The sequence below is a fragment of the Calidris pugnax genome, unplaced genomic scaffold (assembly GCF_001431845.1).
Source record: "Calidris pugnax isolate Ruff unplaced genomic scaffold, ASM143184v1 scaffold92, whole genome shotgun sequence".
NCBI classification, from domain to species: Eukaryota; Metazoa; Chordata; class Aves; order Charadriiformes; family Scolopacidae; genus Calidris; species Calidris pugnax.
In genome coordinates, this window is record NW_015090823.1 from 1,753,027 (window position 1) to 1,774,907 (window position 21,881).

The 21,881-nt window shown below is 42.9% G+C and overlaps 1 long non-coding RNA gene across 1 annotated transcript in view; it reads right to left on the bottom strand.

Moving 5' to 3' along the window:
* Positions 1-6,483: 6,483 nt before the first annotated feature.
* Positions 6,484-21,881, bottom strand: part of LOC106886765 — a 41,424-nt gene continuing 26,026 nt past the window's right edge. Inside the window, exon 3 of the long non-coding RNA XR_001411732.1 lies at positions 6,484-6,657. This is a non-coding gene — a long non-coding RNA (uncharacterized LOC106886765). The remainder of the gene's footprint in view (positions 6,658-21,881) is intronic.

Consider the following 21,881-nt stretch of genomic DNA (forward strand, 5'->3'; position numbering starts at 1 on the left):
CACTGAAATAGGGAAATAAATCAAGGAGGCTGATTCTTAATTCTGAAGAATATGGAAGCTGCTGAGCCAAAGGGGACCAGAAGAGCATTAGAAGAAACTCTGAAGGGGAAGGAGGGACATTTGTGGTACTCCAGGGCTTTTGCTCAAATCGGCACCATCCCTGAGCTCAGAGGATTCTCTGCACTGAGATCACTCCGTAAACTAAATAAAATAAGAAGTCCTTCATCATTTCAGTTAAGTGTTAAGTGAATTAACCACCATCTGTCTGGACCAGAGTCACTCAGGGAAGGGGCTGAGGGATTCCTGTATCTCTTCCTGTCAATGGTCTTGAGGACTGAACCGAAACGTGACTCAACTCTATAGGAAAACTCAATAGGAAGTGAATGCTGTTGACCTGAGGATGACTTTCCTGGCAGGGCTGAAACAGGCTCACCAAAGAACAGCAATGCAAAATGCAGTACCAGTTCACTGAGTATTCCAGAGAGTCCAGTGCATCTCAAAATAATGAGATTATCCCAGGGAGCCCACTTTTGTCTACTGTACCATTTGGTGGCTGATTTCAGCCAACAGCTTCCTGTTTAAAGTGGTGAAAACCCCACTGTAAATAAAGAGATACAGGATAATCCACATATTAGGAAGAGTCTGATCCAAAATCCACTGGAGCTCCCTGAAAGACTCCTACCAGCTCGTTGGTTGCTGAATCAGCTTCCCATGATCTTCCCAGTTAAGACTCTTAAGAGGGAAATAATTTTTGTAGTAAAGATTGCCTGGATTTGACTGAGATTTGACTGATGTAAAGGATGTTAAACCTCATGTTATTTATCCAGAACAATTCTATTGGCAGCAGTGACACATGGAAAGTAGAGTCGCTCCCCTCAATCACCCCGTAACCCAGACTAGGAGCTCTGTCAGCCAGGGTTCTAACCATGCCATCCCGGGTGAGGATCCAGCCCAACACTCTGAGGGTGTGATGCTGCTGAATTTTTGCCACAAACTATGCACTCCTACTGAAACATCACAGCTTAACAACTTGTACCTTCCAGAGATCCTGACAGAAACTTCCCATTCTTTACTTTTGGGTTGCACTTCTTGCCAGTGTCAGTCAACCTTTTCCTAAAGCCAAAATCAGTTCCCAACAAACACACCAAGCTTTGGACTTCACTGAAATCCAGCCAGGAGACATCGAGAACAGATTCATAACTTAAGAGTAGTTTCATAACTTGAGCATCTTGTGTTTTGTTCAGCAGTTCATGTGGCAAGAACAGCCCTGTAAACTGGAGGGCAAAACCTGGGCTGCGTTTTAACAGGATTCAGTAACAGCACAACGAAGAACATGTTTATAAAACTCCCGCTTGTTCAAAGAGCAGAGATTTTAAACCTACTCAGGCAAATGCCACTTTGCACAACTACCCCATCTCTTTTTGATTCTTTCTTTATTTTCCAATCCCCCCCAACCTTCGGGGGGTTGTGTGTCGCTGTGATCCACTTTCCATAAAATCATACATTCCTTTGCAACCACTCTAATGTCCGTGTTTTACAGCCTGTAGTGGAGGATCCCACTGAATTGAAATGGTATTACAATGAGAAACAAAGCAGTGAGAGATGAGAATTAGGTTTACTGTTTCTACTTCTCTTGTAATAAAACCAGTTAGCATCATAATCAATGCCCATCTTTATGGTGGATTAGTTCATGAAGATACCTAAGTCACCTCTTATAGTCATCCTGTAGTGTCACAGAAACAAAATTATATTAATAGTTCATATGCTTTTTATCTACAAATGTGCAGCCTTGGGCTTTGCTAGTTTGTCATAGCTACCTTGTCCAGCTATCCTGGCACTGCACCCAGGACCTCCAAAGTTAAACCAACAATTCTTTCCAGCCTGAACTGCAGGGTCAAAGTCTAAGAGCCCAGGTAGACCCAGTTCCCCTGAGATCTGGGCACTCAAGGGACACACAACACACACTGAGTGACAGACTATGCCCTCTCTGAACAGTAGAGACTGGCCTGGGGCACCTCTGTTGATGACTTCAGCCTGAAGACCCAAGAAATTATAGCTTGACCTAGGGCTGGGGGACTTCAAGCAGGTCTCCATCAGCAGCACCGTGTCACATAACCTGAGCTAACTCCAAAAGACTTGTTATGCCTAAAGATCCCCACTCCAGGGAGAGAGATCGGCTCAGGACCTCAAAAATACCGTGCCACGTTAACCTGCCATAATTAGCCTCTTCATCAGCCAAGGCTGGTCCTGCTCTGAGCACCTGAACCAGCCGCTCTGCAGTTTGTTCTCCAGACGTTACAGACACCCAGTGAGCGGAATGGCCCAGCTGGCGAGTTCAGGGGCCAGATCCAGTTCACGAGGCAGAAAATCTGGTCCCCGGGGAGGCTGGCTGATCAACAGGCCAGACAAACTCGTATTAAGTGCGCGAAAGGGCAAGACGCAGGTCAACGGCACTTATTAAGCTGCCAGTAAAACAGGAGGCCCGTCAGGCACATACCAGTGGGTTACACAAACACGTGTGTCCAGAACTGGACTCACGTGTAGTTTCAACGGCTTCAACCAAACCGTTCACACCAGCACAGAAGTATCTGCAGGATTACGGACTCATTGTCGGCCCCCATATGATCTGTACATTAAGGGAAAGATTAGCAGTTGATGTCTGTTTCAAATTGTAAGCAGCCCTGCTGCAATTAATCACGGCTTGGTTGATAAAGCACACTTGCACTGAAATGACAACACACATCCTGGGAAACCAACACTGTCATCTTTAGCCACAACATGTTTATTTTAAACCTCAGAACAATGAAGGTTTGTCACCGAGACCCTTGTCTGAGCTACTCCTCTGAATGCAGCTTTCTAAACAAGTCAGAAGCAGATGGCCCAAAAGAGCATTTACCAAGGCTCAGACTTCTCTATCACCTTCTGGATGAAGGCTTCCAAAACTGGGATCTGTGTCCTCAGAAACAAAATAGTGTCTTAATGTCTGAAACTATCAGGCCAATATATGGAACATAAACATTAAAGAAGGCTCATTCCCCAGCACTCAAGGAAGAGGGTGTAAGTTCTGTGATGCATTATCCCAATAAAAGACAAAATATGTACATAGAAAAATGCATATTTATCAAATAAGCAGATAGGGGCAGCGTGACATTTGCACACAAGGCAGATTTCAGAACCTTTAGATATGAGAATACTGTCTGAAGAGAAAAAAGAAATTAAATTAATCAGATATGTTACTCCACCCAAGGTTCTGACCCCTTCTTGGCTTGGCCTCAACCTATGATACCTCCACAGCCCTGCCCCAGCCAGCCTCCCACAACAGAGCCCATGATAGATGGTCGCCCATCTACCACATCCAGGAGCCTAACGAGCAGAAGGCCTCCACGACAATTCAGCCTCACCTCAGTCAGTGCAATTGGAGAGTCATTCTCTACCCAGATGCCACCCCAACACGCTCCGGCGCTTGGTGAGCATTAGTCTGACTCACTGTCTCATACCAGAGATGAGGTTGCTTCTAATGGATGTGTCTACCATCATGCACAGCGACAACGAAAAGGTGGCACGACGCACAAGTTCAGAGCCCAGAAGTAAAAACCATCCGTGCCTTCAACAGGGCACGTTTCAGAAACCTGCTCCTCCCACTGCCCTGAGTTAAGGGGTTCGGGTGGTCAAAAGTTCCCAGCATCAGGCCACCTACATCCACCAAATCATAGGATAATTCAGGTTGGAAAGGACCTCAGGAGGTCTCTAGTCCAACCTCAGGCTCAGGGCAGGGTCAGCTCGAAGACCAAACCAAGTTACTGGGGGCTTTGTACAGTTCCTCGTCCACCCTGTTGCTTTCAGCAAGACATATCCATACTTCCAACAAGACATATCCATACTTCCAGTAGGGGAGGACTTTGTAGAGTAGGGGAGATGGTTGGACTCGATGATCCCAAGGGTCTCTTCCAACCTCAATGATTCTATGATTCTATGATTCTAAGACAGATCCATAATCCTCCACTGGTAATCACCACCTCTTCTTGATGGCCATTGCCCACTGTGTGTTGCTGAATCTTAACGCCAACCAGGCATTTTTCTGAGCTGCAGCTTGTACCTGAACTAATTTTATTATTTTTTTTTTACCATTTACCTATTATTTATACAGAATTCAAAATGTGTAACAAGAGTAAATGAAATCACTTGACACGATGTCCTAACTCAAGCAGTTTATCAGCTTATTTCACAACAAAACAAGCAAAATGAGAAAGTTAAACAAATAAGGGAAGAAGAACCATGGCTACAGTGAAAATACCACACAGTTCATTTAGATTCGTGCCCACTGTCTAGCTAATCTATCTACAGCCTTGACAAATACGCGGATATATTAGAAGAATAAATCATTTCTTGTGGTCAGTAGGGAAGAAGTGAGGTTTTAGGAAGGGCTTGCGTGTGGAGAGGCTGTGACTTGGCAAGGACTGGAAGGATTTTCTATGCACAGGTGGGAATATGAACCAGAGCTGGATATCAAGGAAAGCATCACCAGCAGAACGGAGGGTGATATAACCAGAAACAAACCCTGAGATAAATTCTGTAGGAAGAACATGGTTTACAACTGGTTTATTACTGTCCCAACACTTAAACCTAACAGTGGCACATTCCTTTGGCACTTGGGGTGACATCCCACCAGTGTTCAGTGCCCTCTCAGCTAATTACACCTTCTCTCTACACAGCATATTACGTAGTCTCTTAAGCTCATTCTCTTGTTGTTGGGATGAAGCTGGAGGTAAAACTATTAACAGTGCAGAGCTTGATCTTTGCTTTGGTAAAAGCTTGAACAGGCCTCTGAACTTTACAGAAATGAGTGTATGTTCTGTAGCAATTAAAAAAATAGACCAGAACCTACAGGTTGACAAGTGCCTTCACTTAGGCTTCAGTCCCTTCTCAAACCACAGACAAAAACCACTGAAAAAACAAAGGACCGATTGGCAGGTGGAACCACAATCTGTGTATTGCCTTTTTTAAACCCATAACTCACACCCAGGTGAAGTCTTTCATCATAGCCAAAGTCAATGTAAAGAAATAATGTCCATGATGGCCAGCACATGCACATTTCCACACTGACTACCCTGATTCAGAAAAATGTATTCGCAGAAATAAGTGGGAATCCCACATGCAGGTTGGAGCAAGCAGTTGAGTAGATCTCAAGCACATCAGTAAAATTTAAGTTATAGCACAAATCATTTTCCTACTGAAATCACCTTGTGGCAAAGTGATACCCTGCAAAGCTGAAATGATGTTCTGAAATCTGAATTAAGACCGATATTTGAGTGTATGAGGCACTTCTGACAAAGAATCAAAATCTAGCAATTGCCTTGAGTCAGAAGGAAAGCAAAAATTACATAAAAATTCGTTTCTCTTTCCTGCCAGTATCATCACATGAAAGTTTTCTGTTGTGCTAACATACTCATGGCCTTCAAAATTATGTTTTTGTTAAACTATGTCACATGTTTTGAATAAGGAAGAGTAAAATCTGCCAGCACAAAACTGTCTCAACCTCAGGGAAGAGCAGACGGAGCAGGACAGAGCCCCTGATAGTTTCACACAAGAACTTCAATCTCCTCCCATCCCGCAGCTGAAGCAGATCACCAGCTGATGTTGAACACTCTGGAAGTTTTCCTCAGATAAAGGTCTATCCCCTTACACTCTCTGTATTCAGAATCTTTTCAACAGACATAGTTAATCACAGATTTGCACTGATTTACTGAAAACCAACATAATCTTACCCATTAGTAGAATAATTGCCTGGCTAGTCTTTCGCTCCACACTTCTCTCCCAGCTTCCCCTGACTAAATGAGTCCCTCCAAGCAGGCTTTTCCCAGTGGAAGGTAATGTGTGCTTCCATGTCTTATTTCAGATGCTTCCCCTTTTAACAGGGCTGTAACCATCCTATTTTCTACCTGTCAAGCTGAAATCGCTTTTCTCCTCCTGAATAATACCTAAGTCTATAAACAAGCATATGGAAACCAGTGACAATCCCTGGGGAAGAAGCTGCCCATGACAAGCAAAGTCCACCTGGACACAAAATCCATTGCAATGTCTTGGTTCTGGTGGTTTGTAAAACTCCAAAGGCCAGTAAATGCAGCGGGTTACCCAATCAGTGATTTAAAGCAATATTGCTCTACCTATGTGAGTCTCAGGTGGGAACAGGATATGGATTTGGAATTAGTAAAAGGTTAATAATCCAATAGATCAGCTTTTCCTGATACGACTCACTATGGGTAGCTCTTCTTGCACTTTGGACTATAGAAACCTGCCATATTCATGGGCATGTAATGCCACCTAGGCCGGAGGGAGGGTGGGAAAAAACACACTGGAGTACAAGAAACAGCCCTCAGGTTCATTACAAAACTTTACCAACAAAATTTATATAAGTGAGAAGCAAGAACTTCTAAGGACTCAACAGTGAAACTCCAACCAGGGGAAAATGATACTTGCCTGAAGCTCGAGGCAGGATGGAGTCTCTGGAGAAGAGGCAGCAGGTGAGATCCTCTTCTTGTGCCTTGGGTAGGTCATTCATGGAGACTTCAGGCCCTGACTCTTGCCTTCAGAAGAGTCCAGATGACCCTGTCTCTTTCTTGTTTATGAGCAATTCCCACTGAAGTCATCGAGTTACTCCTACAGGGGGAAAAAAAGAAAAAGAGATAAATTTATTCCTGTGCAGAGCAGGACTGCAAGGTTTGTGCTTCACTGAAATCCCACTGGAAAAAGTTAAAACAGGTGCCCGGGTCTTGAGCTGCCACTCAAGTACACAGAGCACTTTCACCACAGATTACAGAATGGATCTGGGGGTGGGGGGGAAGCCTTTTATTCCCTCAATATTAAAAGCAGCATGAACACAAGTTGTCTTGATAAATAAGGAGATAAAATTCATATAAAAAATTAATCACAGAGCAAAGCTTTCCCTTCTCTACCCGAAACAGCTCTCTCTCATTCTCAAGGCTGTAACAGTTCTCCAGTCAATCCCCCTGAATCACCTTTTTTTACAGCAAAATATATGTGTGGGGTCAAATGTTGCTGCCTTTGCTCCAAATAAACTTCTTTTTCCACCCAGGTAGACCTAACATCTCAGCCACCTCCACCACACTCCCACTGACCCTGTGGAATGTCCAGCCATGCAAAATTCCCCCCCCAGTTCTTGGGAGAGGATAGCATTTCCCTACCCAGACCTACCTAAAGAAAACACATCAAGTGACTTAAATATTTATTCCTAGATCCTGGAAAGGTCGGCCTGATCTCACTTCTACAAGCCTGAGTCCGGAGTAATGACGGAAACTCGGGATTTACCCCCGTGTGTTTGCAATCAGCATCAAGCCCCTCGGTGGGCATCTATCACCAGAAGTGTAAAACGAGAGCTTTGCATGCATAAAGCACCGCCAGATAAGCCCTCAGTCTCAAAAAAAGCAAAGAAATGAGCCAGGCCTGATTCTGCTGCTGCATCAGTATTCCAGGGTGGTTTCGGTGGGACAGCTCGGCATTTCCACCGGAGTAAGGAAAAATCAGGATTAGGCACCATCTGCCTCAGAGTCAAGCGCCCAGAATTGCTCTACACGTTTGAATCCTCTTCCCCATTTCTTTACTCTCTTACACATTCCAGGTTTTCCATTCAGCTCCGCCGACAAAAGATTTTTACAAAATGACAGTCCAGATTGAGAGAACAGAAATGACAACCTCTGACAAAAGAGATACCAAACTTTTATCAACGATAAGTGCTCCTTCCACACAGACACTGCTCTGCAATGGTAAATATAAGGCAGATGTCGAATGGAAATTAAACATTGTGCTCCCAGGGTGGCCTCGGCTGCATTCAGAGGTTGATTTAAAACAAGGCCGGAGTTCTTTCATCATTTCTTCAAAAAGTTTCAATTCGAAAGATATTCCAAACAGACACATGCTTGACCTAGAACTTGGCAATGCAGGACAATATATATGTGTAAAAAAGACTGATGTGGAGAATAAAAGGTGAAGCAAGTTGTCTGTAGGGCAGACTGAGAGACACTGTTCATCAAATCACTTCTATTCCAGTGTTCTGAGAGTTAAAAGTGAATTCAGGTGAAATAGCTTTTCCCATTTCTTTCAGAGGAAATTCACAACAAACATTTATCATTTGGGAGACTCGGACAACTAGATATTCTTCAACATAACCAAACCAGGAGGCTAACTATTCAGCAGTTCAAGGAGTATTTCTCTGCAAGCTTCTTTAAGACTTAACCCATATTTACATCTGTGAAAGCACTCTGCCTGTTATTATTAGACATGATAAAACAGCCCTAGATATTTGCAATGCCTTAGATATTCAGACTCAAGAAGCACATGTTTGAACGGTTTGTAGTGGTTTCTTTTTATAATTTCTGCTAATATAATAGCTCAGCCAAAAGAAGGTAATAACAGCCTTTAAAAAATAAAATCCCAAACCTGTTAAATATACTGTACAGTTAGGAGAGTAAGTATAAATTGAAGGGTTGAAAAGATGCTCGTATTTACAAAACCAGTTAAAAGCATAAATCGAATTGCATTTGCTTCTCTTTTACTTTGTTCAATTACTAAGACAAAAAAAATCACTGAAAGTGAAATGACTAGGTTATTTAAAACTTGAATACGTAACTATGTTTGTACTCTTCTTCTATTTCAGAAATAATTTCTTTTTCTACACAATTTCATATCAAAGGCAGTAAAACAAAAAAACTTTTGAGGCCACGACTTTGTAACCTCCCTAAAGTTTTGAACACGGGAAAAGCTGGCCTGTTCACACAAGACAATCAAACACACACTTAAATGCCAAGTAAAGTCCTGTATACATTTCTCCCCCCCATGAAAGGAATAAATTGTGACAAGATTTTACTTTTAGATGACCTGACAAAGCAGCACTTTCTGGCACGAGCAGGACAGTCATTCCCCCTCCATTTCCCAGTACAAGATTCAATCATCTGAAACACAAACCTCATTCTACACTGAGATATTTTCAAATAAAACCGAGTTGCAAACAGTCTCTCTGGCCTTTTTAAAAATCATTTTCAATCGCTTAAAAACATAAAATACAGATGGATGGATGGATGAATGGACAGCCAGAGAAATGCTTTCAGTCATGCTTCCTCCCCCCCACACCCTTAAAATTGAAAAGCATCAGTATCCAAATAGCAACAGGAAATTTTTACCTTGTGGCTAAATAGCTCACTGTTCACTTTGCAGCTGCCTCTATTTTTTTGCTGGGCAAAACACCAATACAAAAGTCTTTCCTAAGAAACCAAGCTTTTGACATAAGGGCAGCGACAAACGCAAACCTACAAAGAATTTTTTCCCCCCATCCCGTCGTTATAATTCCTAATTTTGTGGGATGTATTGCTGGGCTGTTTATCATAACAGTGTGCAATAAAAAGGACGACTAACTCTTGCAATTTTCTCCCTACTCCTCCCCTTGACAGGGGCCACTGATAGGGAAAGAGGCTCGGAAAAGCAGAGCAGTGAAAGGCTAAGAAACAATAGGCAACCATGGCTTTGACAATGCAGCCCTGAACCCTTTTTGCTCCCGCTGTGACACTTGCATTCAAGAGCAAGGGCGGCTGCCATCATAAGAATGGACAATGGCATAAGGAATACAAGGGAGAGGGGGGATAAAAAAAAAAAAAAAAAAAAAAAAAAAAGAAAATCAGATGAATTCAGAGCTAAGATGGCAGAGCTCTCACCTTTTCCGCTTTTTTCGAGTAATCTGGATGGAGACGTCCCGCAGAGAAGAGATAAAAAGGGTGTGCTGAACTGTTGGATGGTTCTGAAGACTTCTGCATTTGCAAACGCATTTTAGAACTATTTGTAGGGGTATATATGCTGCATGCCATCTCTCTGTCTCTGTCTCTCTCTCTCTCTCTGTGTCTCTCTCTCTTCTGTTTTATGTCCTGCTATCTCCATCACACACCTCTAATAGTATGAAGACTTTCTGCCCATGTAAGTAAGTGAGAGTGTGTGTTCCTTAATGTTTGAATCAAGACACACGTCTGCATGCATTTCTAATCTAAGGAGCCTATAGCAGTTACTACAACTATCAATTAGTCAGCAATAGCTTGAGATCCCCATGTGTCTGGGTGAACAAAGGTGAGAAACACATGCAAATAGTACTACAGCACCTGGGTCACGTACAGTAACTTAGCTAGCAACAAATAATTGCATCTGTTTCTGCCTTTTCGATGCTTCTTGCTCATTGTTATGTAAAGTTACAGGTTATTAATGTGAATAGTAACACAATTAGACATGGCATTGTATATTTTCATTTGAACAACGCAATAAAAGGAAATTAAGCTTAACTAGATGGAAATAAATGGTGACTTAAAGGCTTTAAACGAAAAGATTCTCTGATCTGTAGCAGTGCTTCCATTTTTTGATCAATTGTTCCTGAGTTAAAAATGCAAATGATGTAGATGTATTTGGTCATTTCATATATATTAGATAAGAAACTGATTATTCCAGAAGAGACAGAGAGGATGCCTAATTTCCTGAAGTTAAGTCCATAAAGAGGGTAAGCTAAATCTGTTCCTATTTTTTTTAATTAAGCGACTGTTACTTTTAAGATCATTTTAAGGGTGTTTTTTCAGATGGCTTAGACTTAAGGCAAACAATTAAGAAGAAAGATACGGTACCTTTTACTCTCTCCTTCTTCTTAACCTCAAAAAATGAGCCTTACCTTTAAAAAACTGTCAGAGTCAAAACAGACTTAAAAAAAAAAAAAAAAATCATAATGCCCTGGACAAAATCAAAAGCAATAAAATGAAAAAGCTCCAAAATCCAGCACCACCCTGACTCCACCACAAGAAAAGACAGAGCCAGGTCGCTATCCATGAGCAGAGAGCATTTCAGAGGTGACAACACAGTCTGTGGACAATGTTATTTACACAGATTTGATAAGAGCGACTACGGCTCCAAACTGTAATTTAATTTGCAGAAATTATACCCCCACGTTTCGAAGCGCAGGGAACTCCGAAAATTAAGCAGTTTGACAGAAAGAGTTTGCTGCTGAGAAGTAAGCCTTTTTTTCCTTCCTCACGTACAATATGCTCACAGAGTCCTGCAAGGATGCACGCTGCATAACCCTCTCTCGTTAGCTCTCTTTCTACTTATATCAGCTTCCATGGGAGGCTAATTAGTGACACCGAAGGAAAAACATTTCTTCCCCATTTTGGGCTCCGAGAAACTGTCAAGTTTATTTAGCTGCAAACGGCATAAAGACAACAAAAAATTATAATCTTAAATCCCAAACAACAGAAATACCTCCCTTAAAGAAATAAGTCCCCAGCTCCCTCACCTTTTAAGAACGGGCTAGTGGCTCGAAGATTACAGCCGGCCACTGCTACCAACACAGAAGGTGCTCACAATGAAGCAAGATTAAAGAAAAGCTGCAGTAAAACAATGTCTTTGCCCAGAGAGAAGCCCTGAGTGCAAGCGTCCCAGAGCTGACTGTACAGCGGCAAAGAAAGCAATAACGGGCTTTTCAAAAGAAAACGGCGCTAAATGGGTGTTGTGCTGCCCCGCCATGCAGTTTTCATTTCCAAACTTAGCTGTTGGGAATTGCAGGCGCTATGGAGACGGAAGATTTCCAATATGCCAAGCGCAGAGTTTATCGCAGGCTCTTTGCTCTCGGAAAGAAAAGACCCGGCATAGAGGGACCAGCACAACGGGGAGAGCAGTGGCCGGTCCTGCGCCTCCGCCAGGAGCGACCCCGCTCGCCGTCCCTTTGCCAGAGGTCCCACCAGGCAGACAAAAGCCCCACAAAAAAACCCTACAAAATAATCTCGCCCTTCGCCGAACAATGAGACCTTAAAATATACGTACGCCGGGGTATTACATGCAGAATAGGCAGGGGGAGGGGCGGGGGGGGGGGGAGAGAACAACATTTCCCATCAATGCGTTTTATTTCTTAGTGCCTTAAAAGGCTGTTTCCCACTTTAATGTGAATTACTCGTCTCTTTTTTTATCGGGCCGGTCCGTTGCCTGCAAACGTACATCTCAGGTGAAAAGGGACATTTGTTTAGGAGTTCAAACAGAAACTAATCGCTCGATACTTATCTGGGGTTGAAAAGTAGTTAAATAGAATAGTAAGGAGCGTAATCATTCCCGTGGTTATCTATCTGCTAACGGCACCGGGGCACGCAGGTCCCTCAGACGGAGGGAGGGAGGCAGTTAAACCCCAGAGCTGGGTATTTTTACTACTGTATTTTAGGTCCAATTCTTCTTGCTCCCAGTCCGAGTCCCGACACCGTCGCTCCTTCAAACATTCCACATTCCGATAAAATAAGTCAGCTTTCTTTAAAAAAAAAACAACCCACAAACAAAAACCCAACAGATGAATAGACACCGCTAATCAGATGGAATGTAATCGAATGCTCTTCTTCATCTAATCTGTCTGCTCTGTGTAATCTAGCTATTCTACCAGCTCCAGCATCTGTAATAGGCATGACATCGATTCCGATCTCGAATAATGTTATTTCAGTATTTTATTTTTAAATGAGACTACAAGTTGGGTGGCTACTTTGCATTCCAAACTCTTCAGCAACTCCGTAAAATGGCATCGTGTGTAAAGCAAAGCTGATCTGCACCTTCCTGCCCCTTTTTAATTGTTACATTTCATAACGCTGCAGCCAGTTCTCAGAGCATGGCACACGTTTTTTTAAGCGCAGAAAAGAGCAACAGGAATTTACCAACAGAACTGCTCCAGATCAACAGCAAAAACTGAAACCCACAGAGCTATTTGATAAGATCTGCCTTGAGACACAAGCTGGAAAGAGATGAAATCTTGTCAGCACACAACCCTGATCCATTTTTATCTTTTCGAAAATGCGGAATGATTTCCTTAAAAACAAGCGTTTAAACAACGGCCGCCCAGGTTTTCCCCAAAGAAAAAGAAAACCTCCCCTTATTTTACAGGACAAGCAGGATTCACAGATTAACGGACAAATCGGTCTGCTAGGTAAATGACAGCAGTGGAAAGAACAAACAAACCCCCTCATACAAACAAATATATTTGAATGTAATAAAAATGTTGACAACAGCTATGTGATTAAAGCGATTGTTTTTTTCATTTAAGGCCTTACCATTGGAATAATTTAAAATTAAGTGAGAAACATCAGCCCCTTGGGTTTTGCAGAAGAGATTTAATTTGTAGAAATAGTTGTGGGTTTTTTTAAACATAGCTATTTTCAACGTTGCAAGATAAAGCTCTCTTTTTTTTTTTTTTTTTTTCTAATTTTATTTTAAGAATAGACCCCATTTAGGATTTCACATTGTAAATCTCCCTATGTCTGAATGCTGTTACAAGGTTTGACAATGAAAGAATAATTCATGTCAGACAAAAAGAGCCCTTCAATCAGCTTCATGCAGCTTTTCTCCTGCAGGGCTATGCCAAAACGAATGTGGAATCCTGAACTGAACCATCCATCACATTTCCCGAGTCTTTCAATTAATGACACTGCAATCAGATCGATGGCGTGTAATAAGAAAAGAGCTTTGCATTTCTATACCTATTAATTCGCTGAGTAACTCCAGTGGTAAAACGTGACCAGAAAGGGAAAAGAAAAGAAAATTTCATCCTCCTAGCAAGATTTTGGGGGATGTTTAAGCCACTCTGTACAAGCCTTGGTTCTACATCCCTGTCTCGCCCCAAGAACCGAGTGCCCAAAGCAAAAATCACACAGGCTTTTTGTGTGTGGGTTTAAAAGCAGGATGGTCTCCCTACAAGACAGGTATTTTCTCTTCTGCTGCTAAGCACATGGAGCTCAGAGTGTTTTCTAGGAAGATGCTCTCGCTTCTAAAGAGGAGTCCATTTTTCTTCCAGGCTCAGACTGGTCAGCCCCCAGTAGCCCCCTGTTAGCCAGAAACGTCCTTGGTGAGCCTGAGCCACGGAGGAGCCCAGTCACTCACAGGGCAGGACTCTGCAGACTCGTTCTTCGGTGCGAAGGCAGTAATTAGCGACAAAATTTCCAGCTCACAGAACATGCCAAGGATGGAGTTACCTCACGCAGTGATTAACCTCCAACAAAACGAGGTGGGGGAGAGAGCTGGGCAGGGGGTGAGGGCAGCCGGGACACAAAAAAAAAAAAAAAGTCTACCAGCAACCATGGGATGAAATTAGAGTGACCTCACGTCAGTGAACTGGCATAAGATTTTGGATCGATGACAAAAATTATCGAGGCTTTGCAGAATGGAGCTGCCAAGCACATTTCAATTCCCTTACTGCAAACGTTGCGGGTATTGTTTGGAGAAGCCGAACGCTACAGGAAAGAGAAAACTGCAATTAGCCAGAACACTGCCTTGATTAAGAGGATTTAATTCAGAATTGTCTTTTCTTTTAAAAGGTAGCTTTTTGGCCTCAGAATGCCTGACTCACAAAATACCCTCTCTTTCAACATTACGCAGCTGCGCATTTCCTAAAAAGCTACGGAGTCTCTCGATTCTGGGTCAGGCGGGGAAATAAGAGCTCAAACCAAAAAGGCTTTACCACCTCGTGGCTGCCGAGCAGCTTGGAAGGAAGGAGTGATTTGAAGGACCTCCCAAGAGACAAGGGTGGGTCGCAGGCGATGAGAGAGACGCATCTTGACTACAGAAATGATGCCGTTGTGTTGCCTTGGACAAGCAACTGGAGGTGAACTGCCCCGGCCAATGTTAACCCCTTCCTCTGGATCAGATGAAGCCTTCAGGCTCCAACGCTGAGACTTATTTCAGCAGCTTTGGCTTCACCTCAAAGTAAAGAAGCCACAGCTGTGATTGGGATGGACCCAGGTCAAAACCTACAAGAAGACCTGCTTTTGGAAGCAATGGACTTTCAGTGAGGTTGTGTACTTGGGAAGTCGTCCGAAAGGGAAAAGAAATCTTTAGGAGAGAAAACAAGAAACAGAACAATAGAAAACAAGGGAGGTTTTTAAGGTTCACTTCATCAATCCTTTCAAATATCAGAGTGCTCCTAAAGGATCATTTCTGGCTTTGCCTCTTAGCATCTTTTATGATCAAATTTCAGCGATTCCGAATTTCAGCAGCACCTTGAAAAAAAAAAAAAAAGCCTTGTTAATGCTGCATCTAAATGTACCCATCCGTGCCACACGGGGAGTCAGACACAGCCTGAAGCTTGGGGGCCAAGGAGGGCAACCCAGACCACCGTGGCAATAAGTGAAATGGGACAATGCCCACGAGCTGACTTGCAAAATAATTGCAACTAAAGCACAGCGAGCGATGCCCACTCACTGGCAGACAAAGAACAATAAATAAATAAATCACGTAGAAGCAAAGGCAATTCATTTACCAATAGAACAGGAGAGCTGAACGCGGGCTAAAGAAAGAGGAAAAAAGAAATCCAGGATGAGAAACCTGTAAAACTGAAAGGAGACTTTGACTAGGAAGCCAGATGAAAAATATTTCTGTTGCATGTGGTTGCATCTTTCCCTACAGAGCATGAAAATGTGCACAACCATCAGTGTCTCAGGACCCTGCCAGGTTTTAGACGAGCAGGTTTCAGAGCACACTCAGAGCACACACACCTCAGCGACCTCCATGGTACAACCAGCCACTCGGGCTAGAAGTCAGCCCACATCCCCTCTCCCCACTCCCAGGACACGTTCCATCCCCAACAACCCCAACTCCATTTTGTGCCTGTGTCAGCACCGACACGCGGGGAGGTGTCTTTAAGCCCGGGCAGGTTGCAGGAGTTGGGGGGGTGGAATATTTCTGACGTTACACCAGATTCTCAGGGCCAATACGTGGCTGGAGATTTAAAGCTCTGCACAGCACCTTGCACAGCCCAGTCGCAAAGCACAGTATGTGCTCCACAGCTTAATAACCTACAAATGCCTTGTCTGGTAGCAGGTCAGGGAGAGGGGAGAAAGGGGTGCCGCCTCCAGCCATTATTCCAGCCCTGGCTGCCTTCCAGGAGCTAACAGAGCTTCAGAAGGCACGGGCAGGCTTGCTTACATCTGCTTCCCTCTGCTGTAGCCGCAGACAGACTTACACACTGACATTTTATTTCTTTTTTCTTTTTCAAATGGGTTTGGACAAGCTTTCAGTAGGTATTCTCAGGGTTCTTTTCCTCATCTCTCTCAAAGGAGCTCTGGGAGCGACCACTGCAAATGAATTTGATAAAGAGAAGGCTTCTATAATTGTTTGTCTCGTTCGGTGGCTGGGGCAACGGCAGCATCTGGCCTCGTGGTAATGCAGCTGTCTACAAAAGCCCCTGTCAACAGAAAAAGTCAGCTACCTGTCTTGCTGCCGGACAGACAGGCACACAAAAAGTCCACCTGGACTGTTCAAAGTCACGACCAAATCTCAGCTTTGGGAGTCAGAACTAGTCCCATGTGGTGGAAACGTTGCTACAGAGACACAGAGCCTCAGCTCCCGAGGTCCTGGTTCAGTCTCTACTGATCACAACACTTAAATAGTCATTATTCAATTTCCTTCTTTCTACCAAAATAGTATCTTAAAAAGACACCTTCACAATGCTCTTGGTGCTCTAGCACGTGATTAATACTACAATTAGATTTCAGCATTAAAACAATCAATTCGACAAGGATGCTGCTAGTCAGGCACCACCCACAAAAGCTCCCCTGTGTCTCCTTGTCTGGGAATCCTACCCTTAGCTTTCTCCAAATCCCGTTCAAACCGTAGCACTGCAATCACTCCTGTCCATCAAAGGAGGTATACTTCCATATCTGCATTTTAAAAGTAATTATCTGACAACATGACATTATTAAAAGGTAGATAAGAGAACGAAACAACAACCCGAAGGTAAGTGAGCTCACAGAATCAAAGAATGGTTTGGGTTGGAAGGGACCCTTAAAGATCATCCAGGTGCTGAAATATTACAGAATCACAGAATCACAGAATCTTCCAGGTTGGAAGGGACCTTAAAGATCATCTTGTCCAACCGTCAACCTAACTGACAAAAATAGACACCCACACAACAAACAAGGAGCATCATCACTAAACCATACCTCCCAGCACTACATCAACCCGGCTTTTGAACACCTCCAGGGATGGTGCCTCAACCACCTCCCTGGGCAGCCCATTCCAATGCCTGAGAACCCTTTCAGGGAAAAAATTTTTCCTAATATCCAGCCTGAACCTCCCCTGGCACAACTTGAGGCCATTTCCTCTTGTCCTGTCGCCTGTGACTTGAGAAAAGAGACAGACCCCCATCTCTCTACACCCTCCTTTCAGGTAGTTGGAGAGAGCAATAAGGTCTCCCCTCAGCCTCCTCTTCTCCAGGCTGAACACCCCCCAGCTCCCTCAGCCTCTCCTCATCAGACTTATTCTCCAGACCCCTCACCATCTTTGTCGCCCTTCTCTGGACCCGCTCCAGCACCTCAATGTCTTTTTTATGGTAGGGGGCCCAAAACTGGACACAGTACTCAAAAGGACGCATCTGGGATTGCAAGGCTGGAAGAGGTCAGACATAGCTTCAGTTCTCAAGTAAGGGTGGAGATTTCCAAAAGAGGCAGGGACATATATCGGGACAGTTATACATTTCCCAGGCACCTAACTGAGACAGATGGGCACAGGGCCCTTCTGAAAGGACACTGTACTGTCACTGGAATGAGAAAAGGTTGAGGAGCATTGGTTTAGGAGTCGTGAAGATCAGGGTGGGGTGGGGTGATCCCAGCTTCACATCCCTCATGATGCCGTGGAATCAAAAAGAGCACTTCAGTTTTGTTCTGGGCTCTCTCCACCGCCTGATCTCATCCTCAGATAAAACAATAGACTCACACACACAAATATTGGCAGCGCTCAGCCTTGTTTTTCCCTGCAAGCCCAAAGGGCACGCGGCAGTCAAACTGCAAGCTCTTCTGAGCATGTCTAATCAGCTCTGCCTGCCAGATTGTCAATCTCTGGTGGCCACTTCTGTTCCCAATTTATAAAAAAATGCAGCTTCTACTACGGGTGGTGTTCTGAGGACAAGCTCTGGTCCTCAGGCCCATCTGAAACGGGAGAACCCCACACACGGAGGGAGGAGGCACAGAAAGGAGTTTCTGAATTGGCCTCTCTTCATCTCCCTGCTGGATCTCAATCCAAACCCATGGGGCTTGGGGAGAACAGCTCTCCAATGGATTTATTTTTCCACCATGCCTCCTGGAGGTATAAGCTTGGAGGTGTAGCACAGGAGGTGGAAGACTTAACCCATACCAGGTCTTAGGAGAGAGCAAGAAGAACCACCACCCTACACACTTGCCAGTCCCACCCAGATCGGAAAGGAGCGGACAATAGTCCATCGTCACCCAGACAGAAGAAATTAGCTCTTGTTCCCTCATCAGGGGTGTTTTCTCAGTCATTTAATTAACACCAATAATTCAGTAGTGCCAACTTGTTTTTTAGGAAGAACAAGCTGGGGTTTTTTGCTCTTTTTTCTTTCAAGAGTTGTGTAAGCGCCTACAGATGCTATAAAGATTTTCAGAAATATCCAATAAGGGGGCTCTATTTAAAAGGAAGAAAAAAAAAATAATAGCCCTAAGCTACTAATTTTTAGACATTTAAAATTACTCAAGATTAATCATCTCCGAAGTGTGTTAATCCTCTCCCTTGTATGACTAATATTGGGATTTCCTACAGGGATGTAGCAGCATAAAACTGATAAAACTCTTGATTATTCTGGGTCATTTGAAAATAACACATTTCAAAAGCCCTAGCCAGCATCTCAACTGTCCCACACGACTTTCTGACACGCAGACTGATGTGTCCCATGAATTCCTCTAGTATTTGAGGGGTGGAAACTTGTGAGAAAGCAGTTATGGACGATGTTATTTATGCTAATTAAGCAAATCTCTTCTTAATTTCAGATGCCTAATCTTTTTCTCCTGTCTGTTACCTTGGTCTTCACCTCCTTAGTGTACTTCTACCTCTACTATACTCATATACATACACACACGTATACATTTGGTCTTGACAGATGCGCAGGTAACTCTTACAAAAAGGAGCTTAATCTTAAATAATGCTAGGATACAGAAAAGAAAAAAAAATTATTTACATTTCTGTGGGCTAAGAAATAACTCTTATTCCCTCAAAAGCTGAGAAATGGGATAATTTGAGGTCCTATCAGAGGCTTACCAGATTTATGCCAATGGTTAGTGAGCCTGAACTGCAAACACAGACATATCAGTGTTCTTGTAAGTCAGCTACTGCATATTTTAAAGGGAAGTCACCTCTTCTCCAAGAGTACATTAGTCACATGTAAACTGTTGAACCTGGAGAAATAAAACTTTCCTGATGGTCACAGTAGTTGCCTGATGGAAGACTTTATTACCCTTACATTAGCCTGTAAAATTACCATTATTATTGAACTCAAAACTAACCACTGGTGTTTCGACTCAGCAGCCTCCTGCAGCAGAATATAACAGGCTGACCGTGCACTGTGAATATGATTCATACCTTCAAAGGCAGAATATAAGGATTATATACTGCTTTGGCTCACTGGAGGATGGCCATGAGTTTAAATACCTCTGTATTAGAGCTCGAGAGAGACGGAGTTTTGGTTCCCCCCAAAGTATTCCAAGACCAACCCTGTCCGGTCTGAAGTGGATTTATCAAAACTTTCTATCCTCATGGAAATCTGATAAAACTAATATCCTATAAACAGTTTTTGGCATCTAAGCTCCTACATAGAAAAGATGACCCTATGGAACAAATACAACGATTCTGAACTCTACAGTTTAGTTTGAGCCCTTAGATAGAGATCAGAGGCCAACTACACTAGAGAAGTTTGGTACAACTCCGCTGCCTGTTTCCTGGATACTTTCAGCTATTTATACAAGCACTAAAACTGCACTATCGTACCGATTTTCAAGTTTTACAAACCATTTTCTTGTAGGAATTCATCTTTGGAATGTTTGGTGAGAAAATGGTACTGTAAAAACAGCGTTACCCTCTGTAAGAAAATGCCTGAGGAACCCCTTGTAAGCCAAGTCTAGCCTGGTACAAGTAGGTGGTTTCACCAAGAGCAGTGAGGTTTTGGCCCATTTTTTCCATTGAAAATCTGGTACAATGAAGCTTGCAGAAGTGGAAAAAAAAACATATACAAACCGTGATCGGAGACTTAGGTTTCTAAACCGTATTGAGGTTGCAAAAACAAATTGACATCAACATATGGGGAAAGTCTGAAGTTGCAGCAAACATTCGCGTATGTGAGAAACTTTGGCGTGTAAGAGTCCCCATTAAATTCAAATATACAATGCACAAGATTAAAGTTATTCAGAGGCATTAGTGTTTGCAAGATCAGACCCCGAGATTTCTCTGTGTAATAACAGTTACTTTAGGTTTAATCTGTTATTGCATTAATATCTATAAAGAGCATATATAAATACAAATCAGATGGCAGCTGTAGTCTTACTGAAAAACAAAAAGATTGGAGGGTTAGGGGGGAACTAAAATTCCCAATGCCATGTATTTTGGTATTATTACCCTGCTCAAACTGCAGCTATTTTTTTTCCATACACATATATACATATGAGAACGAAAGAGGCAAATAAATGAATCTGAGAAAGAAGAGAAGGACAATACTGATGGGGAAAATTGCTTGGAAATGGACAGATTGCCCTTACACGGGAGCAAGTGATAGTCTTAAGTATGGCAACCCCCCTCAGATTTCTGTGAAAAGCCTGATGTGCTCTACTTAACACTCAAGAAAATTCACTAGGGAATAATGACCTCTAATTTATTTTGACTACAGTGATCTTCATCTGTGCTCCTGTTAATCTCGCTCTGAAGATTTCAGGGTACTTTTTAACTAGGGACTGACTCATTCTCTAGCTGCCCAGTAGTTAATCTGCTCAGATATTTCCCCAAATAACCATCTGCTCTACCTTGTATTTGTTTCACTCTCCGACTATCTTAGTTCTGGGTCTGTCCTGCTGGCTTATTCAGCACTCTTTAAATTTCTCCTCTGGCCTTATGTCTGGTTGCTTATGTTTTGGACAGACAATAGAGGTGATACAGGCCATTATTCATGAGAAGCTTCAAGTGTAACGTGAGAAACATCTCATCTCCTGACCCCTGTTAGCATAAGAATTGCTGATAAAATTCTGGACTGAAAGAGAAGAATCTTCTGGGAAAAATATAGGCAAAAGTTTCACTTGAGAGATGTGTTTTGTACGAAGAATCCAGATGAATTCTCTGCCTAAGGACCAGACCTAACTCCTACTACAGATACTGGGAATCTAGAGAGATAGTGCAGAAGAGACCTTACATGCCCGCGAAGTTTTAAAGAGAAGGCTATTCTTTATCACTCCTACAGCTCTGTGCTCTTGCATTTTATTTTTTTATCCAAAATTATTTGCACACTCTAGCGAATGAAGCCTTACAATGCTCCTGGACGGGGTGTAAATGTAATTCTATTGATTCCACATCTGGATCACTTAGGTTAAAGGTTGAAGAGATCTCCTTGGATCATGCATTTTCATGCATCACCAAGTTACCAAGTTTTAAGCAGTTTCAACCGATTTTAACAGAGTAACCTCTGAACAAAGTTGGGGTGACACAGTGGAAAAATCACATGTACTGAAAGCATAGTCTCTGTCAAAGGATCATCAGACACTAAACAGAGTACATCTGATCACAAAAAGCAAATTTTGGTAGCAGCAGAGCACAGATCTGCAATTTAGAAACAAAGGCAAGAACTTCTCCTGATGTACCTATGGAAACCCCATAGACACACAGATGCATTTGTCCCAAAGCAACCAATGCTGTGCCACTATGTACCCACATAACACACTGATGGAAAACCTCTTTCTAACAACAATTTTCAGACCTTACTGACTTTACCCTAATTCATTCCATTTACAGATGTATCAGCAGCTCCAGCAATTCTGTATCACATTTGCTACCCAAAC